This window comes from Cherax quadricarinatus, chromosome 4, assembly GCF_038502225.1.
Source record: "Cherax quadricarinatus isolate ZL_2023a chromosome 4, ASM3850222v1, whole genome shotgun sequence".
Taxonomy (NCBI): Eukaryota; Metazoa; Arthropoda; class Malacostraca; order Decapoda; family Parastacidae; genus Cherax; species Cherax quadricarinatus.
The window spans coordinates 64,933,233-64,958,071 of NC_091295.1; the positions used below are offsets into that span (position 1 = coordinate 64,933,233).

The 24,839-nt window shown below is 44.3% G+C and overlaps 1 protein-coding gene across 1 annotated transcript in view; it reads right to left on the bottom strand.

The window, feature by feature from the left end:
* LOC128684494 (platelet glycoprotein V) overlaps positions 1–24,839 on the bottom strand; it is a 623,615-nt gene that overhangs the window by 39,801 nt on the left and 558,975 nt on the right. The window lies entirely within an intron of this gene.

Sequence of the window (24,839 nt, forward strand, 5' to 3'; positions counted from 1 at the left end):
GTCAGTGACGCATCCTAGAGTCTTCTGGTCCCAAGAGTGGCAGTGTGAGTCAGTGACGCATCCTAGAGCCCTCTGGTCATAAGAGTGGCAGTGTGAATCAATAATGCATCCTAGAGTTCTCTGGTTCCAAGAGTGGCAGTGTGAGTCATAGATGCATTTTAGAGCCTTCTGGTCCCAACAGTGGCATTGTGAGTCAGTGATGCATTGCAAAGCCCTCTGGTCATAAGAGTGGCAGTGTGAGTCAGTGACGCATCCTAGAGCCCACTGATCCCAAGAGTGGCAGTGTGAGTCAGTGACGCATCCTAGAGCCCTCTGGTCCCAAGAGTGGCAGTGTGGGTCAGTAACGCATCCTAGAGCCCTCTGGTCCCAAGAGTGGCAGTGTGGGCCAGTAACGCATCCTAGAGCCCTCTGGTCCCAAGAGTGGCAGTGTGAGTCAGTAACGCATCCTAGAGCCCTCTGGTCCCAAGAGTGGCAGTGTGAGTCAGTGATGCATTGCAAAGCCCTCTGGTCATAAGAGTGGCAGTGTGAGTCAGTTTACCTGGAGTTTACCTGGAGTTTACCTGGAGAGAGTTTCGGGGGTCAATGCCCCCGCGGCCCGGTCTGTGACCAGGCCTCCTGGTGGATCAGCGCCTGATCAACCAGGCTGTTGCTGCTGGCTGCACGCAAACCAACGTACGAGCCACAGCCCGGCTGATCAGGAACTGACTTTAGGTGCTTGTCCAGTGCCAGCTTGAAGACTGCCAGGGGTCTGTTGGTAATCCCCCTTATGTGTGCTGGGAGGCAGTTGAACAGTCTCGGGCCCCTGACACTTATTGTATGGTCTCTTAACGTGCTAGTGACACCCCTGCTTTTCATTGGGGGGATGGTGCATCGTCTGCCAAGTCTTTTGCTTTCGTAGTGAGTGATTTTCGTGTGCAAGTTCGGTACTAGTCCCTCTAGGATTTTCCAGGTGTATATAATCATGTATCTCTCCCTCCTGCGTTCCAGGGAATACAGGTTTAGAAACCTCAAGCGCTCCCAGTAATTGAGGTGTTTTATCTCCGTTATGCGCGCCGCATCCTAGAGCCCACTGATCCCAAGAGTGGCAGTGTGAGTCAGTGACGCATCCTAGAGCCCTCTGGTCCCAAGAGTGGCAGTGTGAGTCAGTAACGCATCCTAGAGCCCTCTGGTCCCAAGAGTGGCAGTGTGAGTCAATAATGCATCCTAGTTCTCTGGTTCCAAGAGTAGCAGTGTGGGTCAGTGATGCATCCTAGAGCCCTCTGGTCCCAAGAGGGGCAGTGTGAGTCAGTGATGCATCCTAGAGTCTTATGGTTCCAAGAGTGGCAGTGTGAGTCAGTAACGCATCCTAAAGCCCTCTGGTCCCAAGAGTGGCAGTGTGAATCAATAATGCATCCTAAAGCTCTCTGGTCCCAAGAGTGGCAGTGTGAATCAATAATGCATCCTAAAGCCCTCTGGTCCCAAGAGTGGCAGTTTGGGTCAGTGATGCATCCTAGAGTCTTATGGTTCCAAGAGTGGCAGTGTGAGTCAGTAACGCATCCTAAAGCCCTCTGGTCCCAAGAGTGGCAGTGTGAATCAATAATGCATCCTAAAGCTCTCTGGTCCCAAGAGTGGCAGTGTGAGTCAGTGATGCATCCTAGAGTCTTCTGGTTCCAAGAGTGGCAGCATGAGTCAGTGACACATCCGAGAGCCCTCTAGTCCCAAGAGTGGCAGTGTGAGTCAGTAACGCATCCTAGAGCCCTCTGGTCTCAAGAAAGGCAGTATGAGTCAGTGATGCATCCTAGAGCCCTCTAGTCCCAAGAGTGGCAGTGCGAGTCAGTGATGCATCCTAGAGCCCTCTAGTCCCAAGAGTGGCAGTGTGGGTCGGTAACGCATCCTAGAGCCCTCTGGTCTCAAGAAAGGCAGTATGAGTCAGTGTATACTACAGTGGCTCCCTAGTATATAGATGATAAAGGCTACAGTATCTTTTGAAAACAGGTGAATTTGTAAATGAAGTGATAAGCCTATAGAGGCAGGTGCCAGAAGTCGCCAGAAACTTACCACAGGTCAGCTGTTTTTAATAATCTTCCTGACCTGCTAGTGTACTCGCATATAATCTAGTGATACCAGTGAATAGCAGAATACAGTGCTGTAGTAGCAACTAACCAGTATTATAATGGTACTTAGTGGAGTGGAGTGACTTTCATTAGTTTCTTTTTCTTGAAATACCAGACGTTACTGTGAATTTCATATAACCTGTAGTTACCAGCGGTCGCAATATACACAACGAGAAGCAATTATTACTACAGAAAAAGCGTCCCTCCTCCAAAATTTCCACCAGTCAACTATAGTGATAATATAGCATTTATTGTGGTGGAGGCCAAAAAGAAAAACTAGAAAAGCTAGATACAGCGATTGATAAACAAGGGTTGAGGCTCGACCGTTCGTCACTGTAGGAGTTGCCAGTAGTCACCGATTTCTTCAACACGCAAGTTATACTTTTGTATCAATCAAATAACATATTACTCGGGTAGAATTTTCCAGTAGATCCTTCATGTGTTAGCCCAAATCACCGACCAGTATGTTTTAAATAAGTGACCCACTGATCAGATCAGACTGGCTCCGAACCCTCGACTGGACCGAACCCTCAACTGGTCGAACCCTTGGCCGGTTTCAAATGGATTCGTTGGACAATAAAGCAGACTGTAAACGGATGGGGTTGTAGGCGCCCTTATAAACACAAACAATAAATATAAAACAAACTCCAGGAGCATACTCCGGTAAGCTGTCCTGATATAAAAGTACAGTTAGAAATAGAAATACAGATAGCTAGAGCTTTACTTAAAGAGGTTATTAATAGAGTATTCAAGAGGTTGCTAGTAGAATTACAGTAAATCAACCATTCAAATCATTATGAAGCTGTGTGTAGTCTGCAATAAATCAAACAAACGGGCTTCCACATGGATAAATTGTCATTTTTGTGGAAATTGGTGTCACGCCCCTTGTGCAGATATCCAAGAACTAACTACAAGCAGTATTAAAACGGGGAAGTGTTTTTGGGTATGCCCAAAGGAGATAAATCTGTGGACTAAAATCACAAGGGTATTAAAAGAGGATAACATCAAAGCTGCTTTCATAGACAACCTAGAAGCTTTCTACAACAGATGGGAGCATAAAAAGTCTGGGCTGAATGGTACTGCCCTTGATACCGGCCATGTAGTCAGAAACTGTAAGGCTGGAGGTGATGTCCTGGTAGTCAGTAAATGTGGGGCTGATAGTGCTGTCCTGGGAGACAGTAATGGTGAAGCTGGAGGTGCTGTCCTGGGAGACAGTAATGGTGAAGCTGGAGGTGCTGTCCTGGGAGACAGTAATGGTGAAGCTGGAGGTGCTGTCCTGGGAGACAGAAATGGTGAAGCTGGAGGTGCTGTCCTGGGAGACAGTAATGGTGAAGCTGGAGATGCTGTCCTGGGAGACAGTAATGGTGAAGTTGGAGATGCTGTCCTGGGAGACAGTAATGGTGAAGCTGGAGGTGCTGTCCTGGGAGACAGTAATGGTGAAGCTGGAGATTTTGTCCAGGTAGTCGGGAATTATACGCAGGAAGGAATGCATATAAATGACCTCATAGGGGACAGGAGCCGTAGTGGGGAAACAAGTGTAGTCAAAGATAAGATAAAACCAACATTGCAAACAAGAAATACAACAGGAAATAGCAAACAAGAGGACTCCACTAGCAATAGTGAGGATATATTACCAAAAACAACTGGTGGGAGCTCCATTGTTGGTGCTAGGGAAGATAGGAATAAGACAAGTAAACATGCACCAACAGGGAATACAGTCACAGAAACCCAAGGCAAACGGAAACCAAGCCTGTGCACATACTATGCACTTGGTATCTGCAGACATGGGAAATCTGGAAAAACAGATGGGACGTGCAACTATGACCACCCTAGAAAATGCCGTGCCCATATGACAACAGGAAAATGCAAACTCCCTTCCTGTAAGCTTTTTCACCCTGAAATGTGTACCTCTTCAGTACAGGAAAGACTGTGCTATAACTTAAATTGCCAGGCACACCATCTAAAGGGGACAAAAAGATACAAAACATCCAGGCCATGGGAAAACCTGGGTAGCCACAGCCACTCAAGAGGGAGAGGTTTTTTAGTGTCAGGAAGGAAAAAAAAATGGCAGGAAATGGCAGAAATTGTACACCAAATCCAGTCATTCCTGGAGTGGAACCACAGTCGATGGCCTCCATTCCAAACCAACAGATACAGATACTAATGCTGGAAAAAAAATCTCCCCCCAGTACCAACAATACCACCAGACCGATGACATTCTTCTTTGCAAATATACAGGGTCTAAAGCCAGCAACAAACAACAAAATACCTTTCATCCGTGGACTGCTTGCAGAGGCAAAGGCAATGTTCGCGGCTTTCACTGAGACCTACATAAATGATCACTTAGACAACGAAATATGGATCCCAGGTTACAACCTATACAGATGTGACAGAGTGAACAGGCAAAAGGAGGGGGGGGGGGGGGTTGGCCTGTACATTGCAGAGTCACTTGTTTGCACAGAACTGCTTAATGCCTCAAATGATGTAGTGGAAGTTTTAGCAGTAAAGGTCGAGAACCAAAACCTAGTCATTGTGGTAGTCTACAAGCCTCCGGATGCAACATCCCAGCAATTCCAGGAACAGCTGTTAAAAATTGACCACTGTCTGGAAATCTTCCAGCTCCTGCACCCAACATCTTGCTCCTGGGGGATTTCAACTTAAGGCACCTAAAATGGAGGAATATAGCAAATAATATTGTTGCAGTAATATCACCAGGAGGCAGCTCTGATGAAAACTCACACTCACACGAGCTTTTAAATCTCTGCACAAAATTCAATTTAAACCAGCAAATAATAGAGCCTACTAGAATGGAGAATACACTAGACCTCATCTTCACTAACAACGATGATCTGATAAGAAATGTCACCATATCAAAAACAATATACTCAGATCACAACATAATTGAGGTTCAGGCATGTATGCGCAGAGTCCCAGACCAACAAAATGAGATTAGTCACGAGGGAGCATTCACCAAATTCAACTTCAATAACAAAAACATAAAGTGGGACCAAGTAAACCAAGTCCTAACCGATATAAGCTGGGAAGGTATACTAAGCAACACAGACCCCAACTTATGCCTAGAACAGATTAACTTGGTGGCACTCGATGTATGCACAAGACTTATTCCTCTAAGAAAAAGGAGGAGTAGATGTAAAATAGAAAGAGACAGGCGCTCTCTTTAAAGGCGACGGAAAAGAATAACAGACCGGCTAAAAGAGGTCAATCTATCTGAAATGCTTAGGGAGACACTGGTCAGAGAAATAGCAAACATCGAACTTAAGCTAAAGGAATCTTATAGGAGTCAGGAATCGCAGGAAGAACTAAAAGCCATAAATGAAATCGAAAGAAACCCAAAGTATTTCTTCTATGCCAAATCAAAGTCGAGAACAACGTCCAGTATTGGGCCCTTACTTAAACAAGATGGGTCCTACACAGATGACAGCATGGAAATGAGTGAGCTACTCAAGTCCCAATATAACTCAGTTTTTAGCAAGCCACTAACCAGACAGAGTCGAAGATCAAAATGAATTTTTTATGATCCACAGAATTTGGTTAACACAAGCCTATCTGATGTTATCCTGACGCCAAATGACTTCGAACAGGCGATAAATGACATGCCCATGCACTCTGCCCCAGGGCCAGACTCATGGAACTCCGTGTTCATCAACAACTGCAAGAAGCCCCTATCACGAGCCTTTACCATCCTATGGAGAGGGAGCATGGACACGGGGGTCGTCCCACAGTTACTAAAAACAACAGACATAGCCCCACTCCACAAAGGGGGCAGTAAAGCAACAGCAAAGAACTACAGACCGATAGCACTAACATCCCATATCATAAAAATCTTTGAAAGAGTCCTAAGAAGCAAGATCACCACCCATCTAGAAACCCATCAGTTACACAACCCAGGGCAACATGGGTTGAGAACAGGTCGCTCCTGTCTGTCTCAACTATTGGATCACTACGACAAGGTCCTAGATGCACTAGAAGACAAAAAGAATGCAGATGTAATATATACAGACTTTGCAAAAGCCTTCGACAAGTGTGACCATGGCGTAATAGCGCACAAAATGCGTGCTAAAGGAATAAAAGGAAAAGTCGGTCGATGGATCTAAAATTTCCTCACCAACAGAACACAGAGAGTAGTAGTCAACAGAGTAAAGTCCGAGGCAGGCACGGTGAAAAGCTCTGTTCCACAAGGCACAGTACTCGCTTCAATCTTGTTCCTCATCCTCATATCTGACATAGACAAGGATGTCAGCCACAGCACCGTGTCTTCCTTTGCAGATGACACCCGAATCTGCATGACAGTGTCTTCCATTGCAGACACTGCAAGGCTCCAGGCAGACATCAACCAAATCTTTCAGTGGGCTGCAGAAAACAATATGAAGTTCAACGATGAGAAATTTCAATTACTCAGATACGGTAAACACGAGGAAATTAAATCTTCATCAGAGTACAAAACAAATTCTGGCCACAAAATAGAGCGAAACACCAACGTCAAAGACCTGGGAGTGATCATGTCGGAGGATCTCAACTTCAAGGACCATATCATTGTATCGATCGCATCTGCTAGAAAAATGACAGGATGGATAATGAGAACCTTCAAAACGAGGGATGCCAAGCCCATGATGACACTCTTCAGGTCACTTGTTCTATCTAGGCTGGAATATTGCTGCACACTAACAGCACCTTTCAAGGCAGGTGAAATTGCTGACCTAGAAAATGTACAGAGAACTTTCACGGCTCGCATAACGGAGATAAAACACCTCAATTACTGGGAGCACTTGAGCTTCCTGAACCTGTATTCCCTGGAAAGCAGGCGGAAGAGATACATGATTATATGCACCTGGAAAATCCTAGAGGGACTAGTACCGAACTTGCACACGAAAATCACTCACTACGAAAGCAAAAGACTTGGCAGACGATGCAACATCCCCCCAATGAAAAGCAGGGGTGTCACTAGCACGTTAAAAGACCATACAATAAGTGTCAGGGGCCCGAGACTGTTCAACTGCCTCCCAGCATACATAAGGGGGATTACCAACAGACCCCTGGCAGTCTTCAAGCTGGCACTGGACAAGCACCTAAAGTCGGTTCCTGATCAGCCGGGCTGTGGCTCGTACGTTGGTTTGCGTGCAGCCAGCAGTAACAGCCTGGTTGATCAGGCTCTGATCCACCAGGAGGCCTGGTCACAGACCGGGCCGCGGGAACGTTGACCCCCGGAACTCTCTCCAGGTAAACTCCAGATGCATCCTAGAGCCCTCTGGTCTTAAGAAAGGCAGTATGAGTCAGTGATGCATCCTAGAGCCCTCTAGTCCCAAGAGTGGCAGTGTGAGTCAGTGACGCATCCTAGAGCCCTCTGGTCCCCAGAGTGGCAGTGTGAGTCAGTGACGCATCCTAGAGTCCTCTTGTTCTCTCCTGATGCCAATTTTTCTCTCCAGGTGATTGCTGTTACTGACTCGCTACTGCTTGGGCTCGTTGTTATTGCTGCTGCTGCTCTTACTGTTGTGAAACTGTTACTGAAGAGGCGGTTCTTGGTGGTGATGATTTTTTTGAAAATACTGAGGTTGTTCGTACCTCATCAGCAGAGGTTACTCATCCTATTTCTCTATGGATTTTTCTGAGGTGTCGTTCTGAAACACTTACAACTGTTGCTAAAGTCTTTATTGTTCTAGCAACTGTTACTCTGTGATGTATCATATTTTGCAGCCAATGTTGCTACTGCTAGTGATGTTATTGGTCTCCAGTATATGGGGTCTAGTTTCTGGGGTTTGAAGTTTAGAATCTGGGGTCTTAAGTTTAGTGGCAGAGTATTGGGGTGGTTCTGGACAGTATGGGGAAGGAGGAGGTACAAGAAACATATAGATCTTTGAAGTGTTCTTAAGCATTTCATTAATTAGTCGTCACATTGTGACTAGATTTTAGATTTTGCCACCGAAGTGGCTAGTTTATTGTGCACCCCATATCCATCCTGCAGATGGTAGCGCAAGAGCATATGGATACACAAAAGGTCTAGGAACTAGGCCCCAAAGGGATAACAGGAATACATATGGATTTATATCTACATATCTATAGTTCACTTATCTGTTACAAGCAAATTTAGGAAATTTGCTTAGTATATCTGGTATCTTATTTTCATTAATAAGATATCTTGACATGTCACATAGGTTATTATACTGTCTGTCTCTGTATTCCTCAATAAGTGGACAATTAAGCACATAGTGTTCAAGAGAGTGACCATATCCCTGATCACATAATTTACATTTAGCTTGATCATCATCTGTGTGTCTCCCAAACTGCCAGAAGTACTTGTAACCAAGCCTAAGCCTGGCCACTACAACATCAGTCAGTCTGTTCACATTGCACGTTGCTCCATAAACATACTTATCTACGTTCATGTTATAGTGGGTTATAGATCTACTCAGGCTTCTAACTGCATTCCTATAACAATCATTTCCATTATTTACTTCTCTCCTAATATTATTCTTAATGCTAGACACAGTTATACCAAAGTTATATTCTACATTCTCCTTCTGGGTACTCTTCTTGGCTAACATATCAACTTTATCATGAAGGAGTAACCCAATGTGTGATGGGATACATAGCAATTGTACATTAATTCCTTTGTCCCTAATTTTTGAGTATCTATACCTGGCTTCTCCAATGAGCATGTTGTTGGAGTCATTATATGAGTCAAGAGCCTTCAATGATGACATAGAATCAGTAATGATGATAGTCAAGCTCAGTGTCATAGGTTAACTTTAGCGCCATTAGGATTGCAAACAATTCAGTTTGCAGTGTAGACGCCCAGTTGTTAATTCTTATGCCTAACTTAACAAATTTATTATCGTTCTTAACTAGAGAGGTGGCAACAGGAGCAGATGCAGCCCTTCCAGAAGACTCCTGTTTAGATCCATCAGTGTACATAACTTGTGATAACTTATTACTACCAGCTAGGTGAGAAATTTCTTCTTGAGGAGTTGCTCTAACAAGTGATTTAAGGAAGGGATTACTAGCAATGAGCTTCTTGGGAGGGACTTGCAGGTATGTGATATTAAATGAACACATCTTCCACGGAGGGGTGAAATGCTCTTGTTGCCTACAGTTCATGCAGGTTACAAAACTTAATGCAATTGCACGTTTTCACAATCCATTTAGATCTGTGTGTATTTACCTCTAGACACTTGGTAAGATTCATTGTGACAGTGTCTGGTTCGTTTCTCAACATTCTAATACCGAGTACAGTGTTAATCTCAACAATCCTATCACTGATACTAGAAATACCAAGCTCCTTCCTCATGTTAAGAACTTTTGTAGATCTGGGACAGCCAAGAATAATCCTGAGAGCTTCATTTTGCATTAACTCCAAGGGTCGGAGAGAACTTTCTCTAGCTAATATCAACATGGGAGCAGCATAATCAATTAAGGACCTAGCATAGGCTATGTACATCATTCTCACGATTCTCACATTAGCACCATGGTTGGGGTTGTAGCCAGCAACAGCTTTGAGAGCATTTAGCCTAGCTTTGCATTTCTTATTTAGTTGTGGTATAGTGGATTTGTTAAAGGGTAGATCTACACCAAGATATCTAAGTTTTAACGTAGCTAATGATTTCACCCTGCAAATAGATGGGTGGGGGATGTCGTTTGCTTGTTAATATCTTTCTTTTAGAGGAAGACATTATGAGGCCTAGTCGATTACAAATTGCTTGAACTTCATTAAGAATGGTACTCATCTTCTTATGCCCTGTTGTATGGATCATGAGATCATCAGCATAGATTATAGCTATATGTTTAGGTGAGGCAGGTAGAGCATTTAGGAGAGCATTAATCAGAATATTAAATAGCATGGGACTAAGAACTCCTCCCTGCGGTGTACCTAAAGACATTTCTTTAGACTCACTTCTGAAGCCTTGGTAAAGGACAGAGGATACTCTATTTGACAGGTATCCTATTATCCAGCAGAGTAAGCTACCACCAATATTCATTTTGGCTAGTTCATGTAGTATAACGGTTCTGTTCGCAATATCAAATGCAGATTTTAGATCAAGAAAAGTGGTAAAACTAGTAGAGGTGTGTGCAGTGAGAAAGGTGGAAATACAGTTCTGCACAATTTTACCTTTCATGAACCCATAGAGGTAGGGGGAAAGTTGGTGTCTGATTCTGTAGTACAGTCTGTTAAGTATCATTCTTTCAAAAGTTTTACAAAGACAGCTAGTTAAAGAGATCGGTCTAAATGTATCAGGCTGTTGGGGCTTAGGGATAGGCACAATGAGATTATTGGTCCAGGAAGTAGGAAGAACGCCCTCAGTGTAACTGAGATTATACAGTGCCAACAAAGGGTTATCAGGCACGTGCCTTAGAGTTCTGCGAATATCATAGGTTATACCATCCTCTCCAGGAGCAGTTGATCGACCTTTAGTTAATGCATTATCTAATTCATACTCGGTAAAGAGGCAATCACTCTCATCAATATTTTGGCTCATAAAATTAATCAGTTCCAACATTTCTTCAGAAGTACTCTCTAAATCTTTTCTAATATGAGATGGAAGGTTTTCATGCCTGGATGTTTTGGACCAGTCATTTATGAGGTCATTTGCTTTTTCAAGAGGAAAGGGATGAGCAACATTGCCAGTCTTTTTCCTGGTTATTTTATTTATACCTTTCCAAGCCAAACTTAAAGGGGTGGACCTATTTAATCCACTAACAAACTGTTCCCATTCCTGTTGCCTAAGTTCTTGCTTTCTATTCCTTGCATTTGTTAGTGCAGCTTGGAACGTTCTGAGCAGGTCTGGGGTTCTACATTCACGGTATGCTTTACCAATCCTCCTAGCTGCATGTGTTAGATTGCGTAGTTGTGGATCATTATAGTATTTACATTGGCTTTTATTGGTATTTATAGTGGAGGGTCTTTGTTTCCTGTTCCTGCCCACTTGATCTGTGAGGACACTCTCAACAGTGGCAACTAAATCATCATTAAATTTTTGTGCCAATTGGCTCGTAATTCTTATACCATTGATCCAAGTGGTTAATAAAGTTGTCTCTGTGTTCTGGTTTGAGAATAAGTTTCCTCCTTCTGTATTTAGCTCCTTGGTTGCTGGAGAAGTGATCAAGATTGACAGTTGTTAGTCTTGGGAAGTGATCAGATAGAAGATCATCAACTATGACAGAGTCATGCATCGTATATGATGCATTAAATCCAAGGCACAGATCTAATATGCCACCATATATGTGAGTAGGCTCAGTAGTGCCCACAATTCGAACATTATCATGCTCATTTTGCAATTTCACTAGTTTAGTTCCATTGGTGTTTGTTATAGACCCACCAATATTCTTACGTCTGGCATTAAAATCTCCAAGAATGAGGGTAGGTTCACTATTGATGCGATCTGGTAAAGCATCAGGTCGAAGCTGGTTCGCTGCATTTCGCAAGCGGGAGCAAAATCCAGACATAGTTACGAAATAATATACTCAGAAGATTCACCTCGCGCCTCTTCAAGGGAAGCTCCTTGGCGCGGTGAAGAGGCTCTTGGTCTGAGGAATTAGACCTGTTGGTCTCCTTTCTCAGACCGAACCTAATTACCCCCCAATCCCCCCTCCCCTATCCTATCCTCCCCAACCTCCCTTTTCCCTTTCTTCCTCCTCCTACCCATCCCTCCCTCATTCCCTTCCTTATTTTGGCCTGTAGGATTCTTCCCACAGGCAAGCTGGTTCCTACGTAGGGGGAAGGGTACCGGGGTCCATCCCATTCTGTTGAGGTTCTTGGAGGTGGCATAGTTTGCCGTGGAATCTGGATCGCCTGGGGATGTCCCGGTATCCTAGAGGGTGGCTTTGGGCATCTTTCGGGCAACGGGTGTATCTCTGGAAGCTGCCTTTCGGATTCCAGGGGTGGTGGCTGAAGGAGGTATGCTTTGTGGTGGATATCCGGCTGCCCTCCCTTTTGTCCACCGAGGTAGCTCGGCAGATGTGAGGTTGCTACCCCGGATTGCTGGTTTACTGGCATGAAGGGTAGGGTATGGCATGGGTTCCATGCTGCATCTGTGCTACTTGCAGTGCTGAGGTCCTCTTGGGTGCGGAGGGAGATTTCTGGGCCTTTCATTCCTCCTAGGAACTATTCCTCCCTGCTTCCCCCTTTTTTATTCTTTTTTTTTATTTTTTTTTCTTAAAAACAAAAAGAAAAGAAGTAACCTAACTATGGAGAACCCAATCCACGAACCTACTACCCCCGGGCCCCTTCTTTATATCGCACCCCATTCTGACCCTGCCTCATTTTTTGACCACTCTTCAGACACTCCTGATGCCCCTATACCTCTTGCTGGAGCTGTTTCCTCACCCGCTTCAGGTATCGGGGTTTCGACTGATTCCTTCGATTTGTCTGACCTCAGCTCTCCTTTGACTATGTTTCCAGCCTCTACCTCTACAGTGCAGCAATTTTCGAATCGCCAGCCCGTTTCACGTCGGGCCAACTCTGGTCCCACCCCTAAACGCCAGCGACAATTGCATGATGATGATAGTTCACCACCACCTCGTTCTTCTCAAAAAAGATCAACACGTCAAGCACTCCCTTTCCATTCTCAGTTTCGGAATGCACAATGGACAAAATTTTTGACTATACGACTGAATTCCTCTATTGCCTATCTTTCCGACCATAGTATTGGCAAGGGGCTCCTCCGCCATGTTGGTAGAGATATTTCCTTTCATGCTCTGAAGAGCAGTATGTGCATCATCATTGTCCAGAATGCTACCCAAGCTCATGATCTTTCTCTTCTTTCACATATCGATACTATTCCTGTCACTATCGAAAAACATCATTTTCTCAATTCTTGTAGTGGTACTGTCATTCTGCCCCATACCAAAGTCCAACAGAATTTTCAGACATGTGGCAATGACATTCTTGAACAGCTGGAACTCCAAGATCTCCCAATCCTCAAGGTAGACACTTATGTCCTTCCTGCCCACGGGCAGAGACGATACCCTTGCAATGTGGCTTGATTAACTTTTGACAGCCATGAACTCCCGTCCTCTGTTTATGTAGCAGGACATCAGTTACAAATTCGAAATGTGATCCCTACACCGCAACAGTGTAGAAATTGCTGGCGATTTGGTCACCCAGCAAAATATTTCAGATCTATAGCGTGCTAAAGGAATAACAGGAAAAGTCGGTCGATGGATCTATAATTTCCTCACTAACAGAACACAGAGAGTAGTCGTCAACAGAGTAAAGTCCGAGGCAGCTACGGTGAAAAGCTCTGTTCCACAAGGCACAGTACTAGCTCCCATCTTGTTCCTCATCCTCATATCCGACATAGACAAGGATGTCAGCCACAGCACCGTGTCTTCCTTTGCAGATGACACCCGAATCTGCATGACAGTGTCTTCCATTGCAGACACTGCAAGGCTACAGGCAGACATCAACCAAATCTTTCAGTGGGCTGCAGAAAACAATATGAAGTTCAACGATGAGAAATTTCAATTACTCAGATATGGTAAACATGAGGAAATTAAATCTTCATCAGAGTACAAAACAAATTCTGGCCACAAAATAGAGCGAAACACCAACGTCAAAGACCTGGGAGTGATTATGTCGGAGGATCTCACCTTCAAGGACCATAACACTGTATCAATCGCATCTGCTAGAAAAATGACAGGATGGATAATGAGAACCTTCAAAACTAGGGAGGCCAAGCCCATGATGACACTCTTCAGGTCACTTGTTCTATCTAGGCTGGAATATTGCTGCAATCTAACAGCACCTTTCAAGGCAGGTGAAATTGCCGACCTAGAAAATGTACAGAGAACTTTCACGGCGCGCATAACGGAGATAAAACACCTCAATTACTGGGAGCGCTTGAGGTTTCTAAACCTGTATTCCCTGGAACGCAGGAGGGAGAGATACATGATTATATACACCTGGAAAATCCTAGAGGGACTAGTACCGAACTTGCACACGAAAATCACTCACTACGAAAGCAAAAGACTTGGCAGACGATGCACCATCCCCCCAATGAAAAGCAGGGGTGTCACTAGCACGTTAAGAGACCATACAATAAGTGTCAGGGGCCCGAGACTGTTCAACTGCCTCCCAGCACACATAAGGGGGATTACCAACAGAACCCTGGCAGTCTTCAAGCTGGCACTGGACAAGCACCTAAAGTCAGTTCCTGATCAGCCGGGCTGTGGCTCGTACGTTGGTTTGCGTGCAGCCAGCAGCAACAGCCTGGTTGATCAGGCTCTGATCCACCAGGAGGCCTGGTCACAGACCGGGCCGCGGGGGCGTTGACCCCCGGAACTCTCTCCAGGTAACTCCAGGTAAATGCCCAGTCTGTGGTGCCGACGACCATTCTAATACATCTTGCAGTCAACCTCCATCTTGCCTTAATTGTCATGAGGCTCACCCTTTGTACCCTCGCCGTTGCCAGGTCTACTTAAATGAGTGTGAAATCCGTTGCCTCAGAGGCAGAAGATCTCCCTTATGCTATGGCAGTTTCTCATCTCCGCCTCCAAGGGAGACTACCCCGTGTTTCTTTTTCTCATGTTTCAAAACGTTCCCCCACTTCTGGGGTCCCATCTTCTGCAGCCTCCTCTGTGGTTACCCCTCCCGTAGTCACTTCTGTATCTAATTCTTTTGCTGTCCTGGGCTCAGATGTCCCTACTTCAACACCTCAGTCTGTTATGACATCTTCGAGTTCTCCTTCACAAGCCCTGGTAGCGACAAGACCTCGTACAACACCTACCAATCGCGCCTCTACTTCTCAGAAGTCTAAAAAATCCCATTTGCTCAAATCTTCTTTGCCCCCTCCTTCCCCGTCCACATTTTACCTTTTCAGTCTCTGTACCTGGCTCTTCCCCTCTCACTGGCTCTATTACAAGTGTGGAGTCTCACCCTCCTCCTCGTTCTGTGCCTTCCACCCCTGTTCCTTCCCAAGTTTCTCCCTCTTCTGCTGCCTCCCAGGTTTCTGCCTCTTCTGTCCCATTCCACACTACTAATCCAGTTCCCAACATGCTTTTGTCCCCCCCTACTTTAGTACAGTCCATTACTGTCCCAATCTTTACTCACCCTCCTATTCTATCTCCAACATTGTCTCCCATACAACATCTTTGAATTCAGAAACACTTGAAGCTATTTCAAAATATATTGCAGAGACTAAAACTTCAATGGACACTGATCCACCTCCTGTTCCTTCTCTTCCCTCTCCTCCATCTCCACAACTCCATTCTTCGCAACGCTCCATTCCTTCGCTGCTTGAACATTTTCCGATGCCACCGCATGTAGACTTTTCTAACCCCTCTAGTCCCTAGTACCTGCCCTTCCCTGCAGATTCCTGGTATTTTCCTTGTTGCCAATCATGGCCTATTTACAGTGGAATATCCACAGCATCAGGGGTAATTGGGGTGAGTTTCAGATGTTGTTTTCCCGGTTTTTCCCTGTTGGTGTTTGCTTACAAGAACCAAAATTACACTCGGCTGTTTTCCAGCCCATCTCAAGCTATAATTTATTGTATTCTTCAGATCCTTTTTTAGATGGGACCTTTAATGAAAGTGCCCTTCTTCTACGCAATGATATTCCGTAACATCAACTATTTGTCCATACCTCGCTGTATTACACTGCAGCCCGTATCCACTTGAATAAGAGGTTTACAATATGTTCTTTGTATCTCTCTCCTTCTCGGGCATTATCCCAGATTTTGCCTTTCTTGTTTCATCCTTACCGCCTCCACTTCTGTTACTTGGCGATTTTAATGCTCACCATTTCCTCTGGGGAGGGTCTCATTGTGACTCACGTGGCATTCAGTTGGAGGCTTTTCTCGCTTCTCACCCCCTCCATGTTTTAAATACGGGTACTCCCACCCATTCTGATCCTCGTACTCATACTCTCTCTTGCATTGATCTCTCGGTCTGCTCTTCCTCCACTGCACTAGACTTCACCTGGTCTGTTCTACCGGACTTACATGACAGCAATCACTTTCCAATCATTCTTACTTTTCCTTGATATTCACCACCTCTTCGTAGCCCTCACTGGCAATTTGATCAAGCAAATTGGGACCTTTACTCGCAACTAACTGCTTTTAGTGAGGTTCCTTCTTCATCCTCCATTGATGAGCTTTTATACCTCTTCTCGACATCAGTTTTAACCGCAGCTTCTCATTCTATCCCCCAAACCTCAGGCAGGCATTCTCAGAAGTGTGTGCCATAGTGGTCTCCTGCTTGTGCTCGGGCAGTATGTTTGAAAACGCTCTGCATGGGGCAGGTACCAGTACAATAGAACCACAGAGAGACTTCTTGATTTTAAGCAGATGAGAGCGGTTGCTCGCCATGTCATCCGTGATGCTAAACACACTTGCTGGCGAGATTGTTTCCACCATCACCTCGGCTTCCTCTATGAGTGCAGCCTGGAAGAAAGTACTTAAATTGAGTGGTAAATACTCTCCTAACCCAGCTCCTGTTCTGCAGGTTGCCTGTGTTGATATAGCAAACCACCTTGACATTGCCATTGAAATTGGCAATCATCTGGTCTATATTTCTCTGGGGCTCCATCTATGCCCCTCGTTTCTTTCCTCGAAGTCTGCCAGAGAGTTAGCACCCTTGGATTTTTTTTCTCTCATTGAAGAACCATATAACGTGCCTTCTACACTTCAGGAACTGGAGGAGACACACTCAGCTTGCCGGTCATCGGCAGCTGGGCCTGACGACATTCATGTTCGAATGTTACAACATTTACATCAGTCAGCCCTTGTAGTCCTCTTACACCTCTTCAATCTTATTTGGTCACAAGGAGTTCTCCCCCAGCTGTGGAAATCTGCCATTGTTCTCCCTTTCCACAAACCGGGTACTACAGGACATGATGCCTCCCACTATAGTCCCATTGCTCTTACCAGTGCAGTTTGCAGAGTGATGGAGCGTCTGGTAAATCGACGTTTAATGTGGTATTTAGCGACACACAACAGTCTCTCCACTAGTCAATATGGCTTTCGTAAGGGCTGTTCTACCATAGACCCCTTACTACACTTGGATACGTATGTTTGTAATGCCTTTGTGAATAACCACTCGGTTATTGCCATATTTTTTGACCTTGAGAAGGCATATGATACAACTTGGAGGTATAATATTTTGGCCCAAGCCCACTTCTTAGGCCTCCAAGGCAATCTACCATCCTTCCTTAAAAACTATTTAACTGGCAGACATTTTCATGTTCAGGTTAATAATGTGCTCTCCCTGGACTTTGTCCAAGCTGAGGGTGTCCCCCAGGGATGTGTTCTGAGCACTACACTTTTTATCCTTGCTATAAATGATTTGGCCTCTAGTCTTCCATCCAATATTTGGTCATCACTCTATGTTGATGACTTCGCTATAGCTTGTGCAGGCACTGACTGTCACCTCATTACAGTTTCTATCCAGCATGCAGTCAACCATGTTTCCAATTGGGCCACCACGCATGGGTCTAAATTTTCCAGTACCAAAACTCACCAAATTACCTTCACTAGACACTCTGTAATCTCCGATCATCCTTTGTGCCTTTATGGCTCACGTATCCCTGAACGTGAGGTTTCTAGGCCTTCTCTTTGTAAGTTATCCTGGAAACCTCACATTACCTCTCTGAAGGCAACTTGTCACAACCGACTGAACCTTCTTAAAACCCTTGCTCATCTTTCATGGAGAGCTGACTGTCGAACTCTCCTTTGTCTACATTCAGCCCTCAATTTATCGAAACTCGATTATGGTGATCAGATCTATTCAGATGCTTCTACTACTCTCTCGAGCGTTAATCCCATCCATCATAAGGGATTACGTTTGTGCCTTGGTGCCTTTCGCTCTTCCCCTGTTGAGAGCCTCTATGCAGAAGCGAATATTCCATCCTTGTCTGATCGCCGTGATGCCCATTGCCTTTGCTACTATGTTCGCTCTCATGATCTCCGTAATCCTTCCATATATAGAACAGTCACCGATGTTAGTAGACATTGTATATTTGTTCGTCATCCCTGTTTGCTCCGTCCCTTTTCTTTTCGACTACATTCGCTCTTGTCTTCCCTTCAGTTACCACCTTTCTATGTTCATGTAGCATCTCACTTTTCCCTACCCCCCTGGGAAGTTCCAGCTGTTAGAGTCCATTCTTTCTCACTCCCTTGCATGAAAATCCAACTGCCTATGGTAGCTTCCTGCTCTCTTTTTCTTGACCACTTCTGCTCTCATTCTCATGCCATCACAGTGTACACAGATGGCTTCAAGTCTTCTGATGGCGTCAGATTCGCAGCAGTGTTTCTGGACAGTGTCGTGCGAGGACATTTACTATCCTCGACTAGCATTTTTACAGCCGAATTGTATGCCATTCTTGCAGCACTTATCCATATTGCATCTATGCCTGTGTCATCATTTGTGGTTGTCTCAAACTCCCTTAGTGCTCTAGAGGCTATACAAAAATTTTATACACTTAACCCCCTAGTCCTCCGTATCCAACTTTGGCTATGCCATATCTCTACCAAGCATAAAGATATTGTTTTTTGTTGGGTCCCTTGTCATGTTGACATACAGGGCAATGAACAGGCAGACACTGCTGCGCGGTCAGCAGTACATGACCTACCAGTTTCATAAAGAGGTGTTCCATTTACAGACTATTTTGCTGTAATAGCTACCCACCTTCACACCCATTGGCAACAATGTTGGTCTAATCTACTTGGTAACAAACTTCATTCTGTAAAACCGAGTATAGGTTACTGGCCGTTTTCTTGTCATCAGTGTCGAGGTTGGGAGACTACTCTCTCCCGTCTTCGCATTGGCCACACTCGTCTTACTCATGGAGAGGCACCCTGTTCCTCTCTGTGAGATGTGTCAGGTTCCAGTATCGGTTAGCCACATTCTGTTAGGCTGCCCTCTCTATCAATGAGCAAGCAGAATTTACCTCCAACGTCGTCTCTGCTCTACCGCTCTCTCTTTACCTTCCCTTCTTGCTGATGGACCCTCCTTTAATCCTGACTCTCTCATTGACTTCTTGACAACAACTGACTTACTCCACAAACTCTGATGATGATACCTTTTGCACTCCCTTCAGCCCTTTCTACCTCAATCTCTTGCTACTCTCTATCCCTGCACTATCCACTGCCCCGCTGTTCTCCGTAACCTACTAATTATCCCTCTCCCTTAAGCCACCTGATACCCCTGCTTCCTTTCTGCCCTGCAGCGCTGTATAGCCCTTGTGGTTTAGCGCTTCTTTTTTATTATAATAATAATCAGAAGATTCGCTGAGCCGTGACAGACTGAAATGCGAGGCAAAGGAACAGTAGGGCATGGGGGGAATACCTGGAGTCTATCTGGAGGGTGTTCCGGGGGTCAACGCCCCCCGACCGGGTCCATGACCAGACTTTGAGGTGGATCAGGGCCTAATCAACCAGTCTATTACTGCCGGCCATGACGCAATCCAACGTACGAACCACCCATATTACAACAGGAAAATGCAAACTCCCTTCCTGTAAGCTTTTTCATCCTGAAATGTGTCCCTCTTCAGTACAGGAAAGACTGCACTATAACTTAAATTGCCAGGCACACCATCTAAAGGGGACAAAAAGATACAAAACATCCAGGCCATGAAAAAACCTGGGTAGCCACAGCCACTCAAGAGGGAGAGGTTTTTTTTAGTGCCAGGAAGGAAAAAAAAACTGGCAGGAAATGGCAGAAATCGTACGCCAAATCCAGTCATTTCTGGAGTTGAACCACAGTCGATGGCCTCCACTCCAAACCAACAGATACAGATACTAGTGCCGAAAAAAATTCCCCTCCCCCAGTACCACCAGTCCGATGACATTCTTCTTTGCAAATATACAGGGTCTAAAGCGAGCAATGAACAACAAAGTACCTTTCATCCATGGACTGCTTGAAGAGGCAAATGCAATGTTCACGGCTTTCACAGAGACCCACATAAAGGATCACTTGGACAACGAAATATGGATCCCACGTTACAACCTATACAGATGTGACAGAGTGAACAGGCAAAAGGGGGGAGGTTGGCCTGTATATCGCAGAGTCACTTGTTTGCACAGAACTGCTTAATGCCTCAAATTATATAGTAGAAGTTTTAGCAGTAAAGATAGAGAACCAAAACCTAGTCATTGTGGTAGTCTACAAGCCTCCGGATGCAACATCCCAGCAATTCCAGGAACATCTGTTAAAAATTGACCAATGTCTGGAAAATCTGCCAGCTCCTGCCCCCAACATCTTGCTCATGGAAGATTTCAACTTGAGGCACCTAAAATGGAGGAATATAGCAAATAATGTTGTTGCAGTGATAACACCAGGAGGCAGCTCTGACGAGAACTCACACATACACAAGCTTTTAAATCTCTGCACAAAATTCAACTTAAACCAGCAAATAATAGAGCCTACTAGACTGGAGAATACACTAGACCTCATCTTCACTAACAATGATGATCTGATACGAAATGTCACCATATCAAAAACAATATACTCAGATCACAATATAATCGAGGTTCAGACATGTATGTGCGGAGCCCAAGACCGAAAAATGAAATTAGTAACGAGGGAGCCTTCACCAAATTCAACTTCAATAACAAGAACATAAAGTGGGACCAAGTAAACCAAGTCCTAAACGATATAAGCTGGGAAGATATACTAAGCAACACAGACCCCAACTTATGTCTAGAACAGATTAACTCGGTGGCACTCGATGTATGCTCAAGGCTTATTCCTTTAAGAAAAAGGAGATGTAAAATAGAAAGAGACAGGCGCTCCCTTTACAGGCGACGGAAAAGAATAACAGAGCGGCTAAAAGAGGCCAATATATGTGAAATGCGTAGGGAGTCACTGGTCAGAGAAATAGCAAACATCGAACTTAAGCTAAAGGAATCTTATAGGAGTCAGGAATCGCGAGAAGAACTAAAAGCCATAAATGAAATCGAAAGAAACCCAAAGTATTTCTTTTCTTATGCCAAATCAAAGTCGAGAACAACATCCAGTACTGGGCCCCTACTTAAACAAGATGGGTTCTACACAGATGACAGCAAGGAAATGAGTGAGCTACTCAAGACCCAATATGACTCAGTTTTTAGCAAGCCACTAACCAGACTGAGAGTTGAAGATCAAAATGAATTTTTTATGAGAGAGCCACAGAATTTGGTTAACACAAGCCTATTTGATTTATACTGACGCCAAATGACTTCGAACAGGCGATAAATGACATGCCCATGCACTCTGCCCCAGGGCCAGACTCATGGAACTCCGTGTTCATCAAGAACTGCAAGAAGCCCCTATCACGAGCTTTTACCATCCTATGGAGAGGGAGCATGGACTCGGGGGTCGTCCCACAGTTACTAAAAACAACAGACATAGCCCCACTCCACAAAGGGGGCAGTAAAGCAATAGCAAAGAACTACAGACCGATAGCACTAACATCCCATTTCACACAAATCTTTGAAAGGGTCCTAAGAAGCAACATCGCCACCCATCTAGATACCCATCAATTACACAACCCACGGCAACATGGGTTTCGAGCAGGTCGCTCCTGTCTGTCTCAACTATTGGATCACTACGACAAGGTCCTAGATGCACTAGAAGACAAAAAGAATGCAGATGTAATATATACAGACTTTGCAAAAGCCTTCGACAAGTGTGACCATGGCGTAATAGCGCACAAAATGCGTGCTAAAGGAATAACAGGAAAAGTTGGTCGATGGATCTATAATTTCCTCACAAACAGAACACAAAGAGTAGTAGTCAACAGAGTAAAGTCTGAGGCGGCTACGGTGAAAAGCTCTGTTCCACAAGGCACAGTACTCGCTCCCATCTTGTTCCTCATCCTCATATCTGACACAGACAAGGATGTCAGCCACAGCACCGTGTCTTCCTTTGCAGATGATACCCGAATCTGCATGACAGTGTCTTCCATTGCAGACATTGCAAGGCTCCAGGCGGACATCAACAAAATCTTTCAGTGGGCTGCAGAAAACAATATGAAGTTCAACGATGAGAAATTTCAATTATTCCGATATGGTAAAGATGAGAAAATTAAAACTTCATCAGAGTACAAAACAAATTCCTTCCACAAAATATAGCGAAAAACCAGCGTCAAAGACCTGGGAGTGATCATGTCGGAGGATCTCACCTTCAAGGACCATAACATTGTATCAATCGCATCTGCTAGAAAAATGAAAGGATGGGTAATGAGAACCTTCAAAACTAGGGAGGCCAAGCCCATGATGACACTCTTCAGGTCGCTTGTTCTATCTAGGCTGGAATATTGCCGCACACTAACAGCACCTTTCAAGGCAGGTGAAATTACTGACCTAGAAAATGTACGGAGAACCTTCACAGCGCACATAACGGAGATAAACCACCTCAATTACTGGGAGCGCTTGAAGTTCCTGAACCTGTACTCCCTGGAACGCAGGCGGGAGAGATACATGATTATATACACCTGGAAAATGCTAGAGGGACTGCCCGAAATGCCTAGCCATGCTAGGTGTTCTAGTGGTACACTCTGTAATCATTATTTTACTACATGTAAACCACACAATAACCAAATTCTGTAAACTGAGCATTGTAATCCTTACAGAGAATAAACTTTGAACCGAATTGAATTGAATTGAAGTACCGAACTTGCACACGAAAATCACTCACAACGAAAGCAAAAGATTCGGCAGACGATGCAACATCCCCCCAATGAAAAGCAGGGGTGTCACTAGCACGTTAAGAGACAATACAATAAGTGTCAGGGGCCCGAGACTGTTCAACTGCCTCCCAGCATACATAAGGGGGATTACCAATAGACCCCTGGCTGTCTTCAAGCTGGCACTGGACAAGCACCTAAAGTCGGTACCTGACCAGCCAGGCTGTGGCTCGTACGTTGGATTGCGTGCAGCCAGCAGTAATAGCCTGGTTGATCAGGCTCTGATCCACCAGGAGATCTGGTCACAGACCGGGCCGCGTGGGCGTTGACCCCCGGAACTCTCTCCAGGTAAACTCCAGGTAAACAGCCAGTGTAACACTTCCCCAACTCACTACCGGTTCTATTATAAGAGACTACATTCTCTTGTCTCAGTTTCACACCGATCGAAGTTATATACCTGAACACTTACCAAGGGTGAGGAACTGGGGACTGATCACTTATGTACGTTTCCCTCTTCTGTGTGTAGTATGTCGACTAAAGAAGCCTTATGAGCAGGAGAAACGTCAGGGTAATATTGCATCAAACTGTTGCATATATGTTTTACTCATCTACTTCTCAGGAATACATACCGAACCATTAATATAACGAAAGGCCGGGAAAACATAGCCGGTGATGAGAGTGTAATTTAAGAGGCGAGGATATTAGCACAGACTACCACTGCAAAGAACTGAGATAACAAGCGTGAATACAGACACACACGTACGTATACAGATGTAAATGTCTTTTTTTTTTAACTATATGCAAAGTGTAGAATTAAGTGTGGGAGTTGAAGTGGGAGGCGAGCTGGGTCTTAACTACTAGGACTGTGATACTTCCTGGGGATATCATGTTTGATCTTCAAGTCACACACTCACCATCTCTACTTTCCTCACTTCAACCAAGATTCATTCATCTCGTCAACTTCCACTTTCAAATATATTCATTCTTCATTTCAATCTCAGATCGCCTTACGTATAACTCCTTTTTCGTTACTCTATTCCAGATTTAAGTTTCCTACCGTGATTTCTCTATGTAAAGCTTCTCTGTACCCAACTTCCCTTTGAACTCTGCAATATCTGAATATTAAAAAACTTGCTTATGACGAAAAGAAAGGAGAGAGTTGAAAAATAATCGCAAGAAAAACAGTAAAAGCTTCAGGCTGCCAACTACTCGTAAGCTATATAAAGCCAAGCTTTTCAGTCGTACTGTTAAAATAAGAGAAGTTTAGGGAAGGTCGAGGATTTGAGAGATGGAGGAGGAAGAAGATAAATTGTAAACATTAACCACATCATGAGCTCCCTATGTTGTCGTTTCACTAGTCTTTTTCCAATATATTTACGAAGTGCAATAAATAACTTTGGATTCAATCCTTATTGTTAACATTACTGGAAAAATAATTCCATGTTAACTGCAGTTAACTGGAATCCGTTACGACGTGTCACCAACAGTAAGTTTATTCAGGTATATACACAAAACACAGTTACATAGATTATCATACATAGCAGCATATATGTAGAGAACCCAGGCTAACCCAGAAAAGTCAGACAAAGTGACTTATTTCCATTGTGGTCCTTTTAACACCTTATTATTATTATACTATAAAGGAGATAATATCTTATTATTATACTATAAAGGAGATAATATCTCATATCTTATTAGCAGATTCAGTGCTACTGGGCACCTGATGTATGTAACACTGATGGCTCAGTGGTCTAGTACTCGGGTGCCGAGTTAAAGTATCGAGGGTTTGATTCCCGGCCAGTGCATTTTGGTTTGTTATACATACTCCTATTGGAAGACAAATTACACTGTCACACCAGGTTTATATGTTTGTGACTTAAGCTCACTGAGTGAGCGACACATCGACAATAAAGTATTTCATGTAACTGCAATTGTACCTCTTTATGAACGTTAGCTTGAGTGATACTAAAAAAAAATGTAGATTAATATAGCTGCGATTAGTTTTATTCAGCCTTAAGACTAGTGTTAGTACGCTAATGAGAAGAAGAGGAAGGTTTCATACCGATAACTGATTAAATACTCCAAAGATTATTGATACAGAACAGTCATATTTTGCAGCACGTTATAAACAT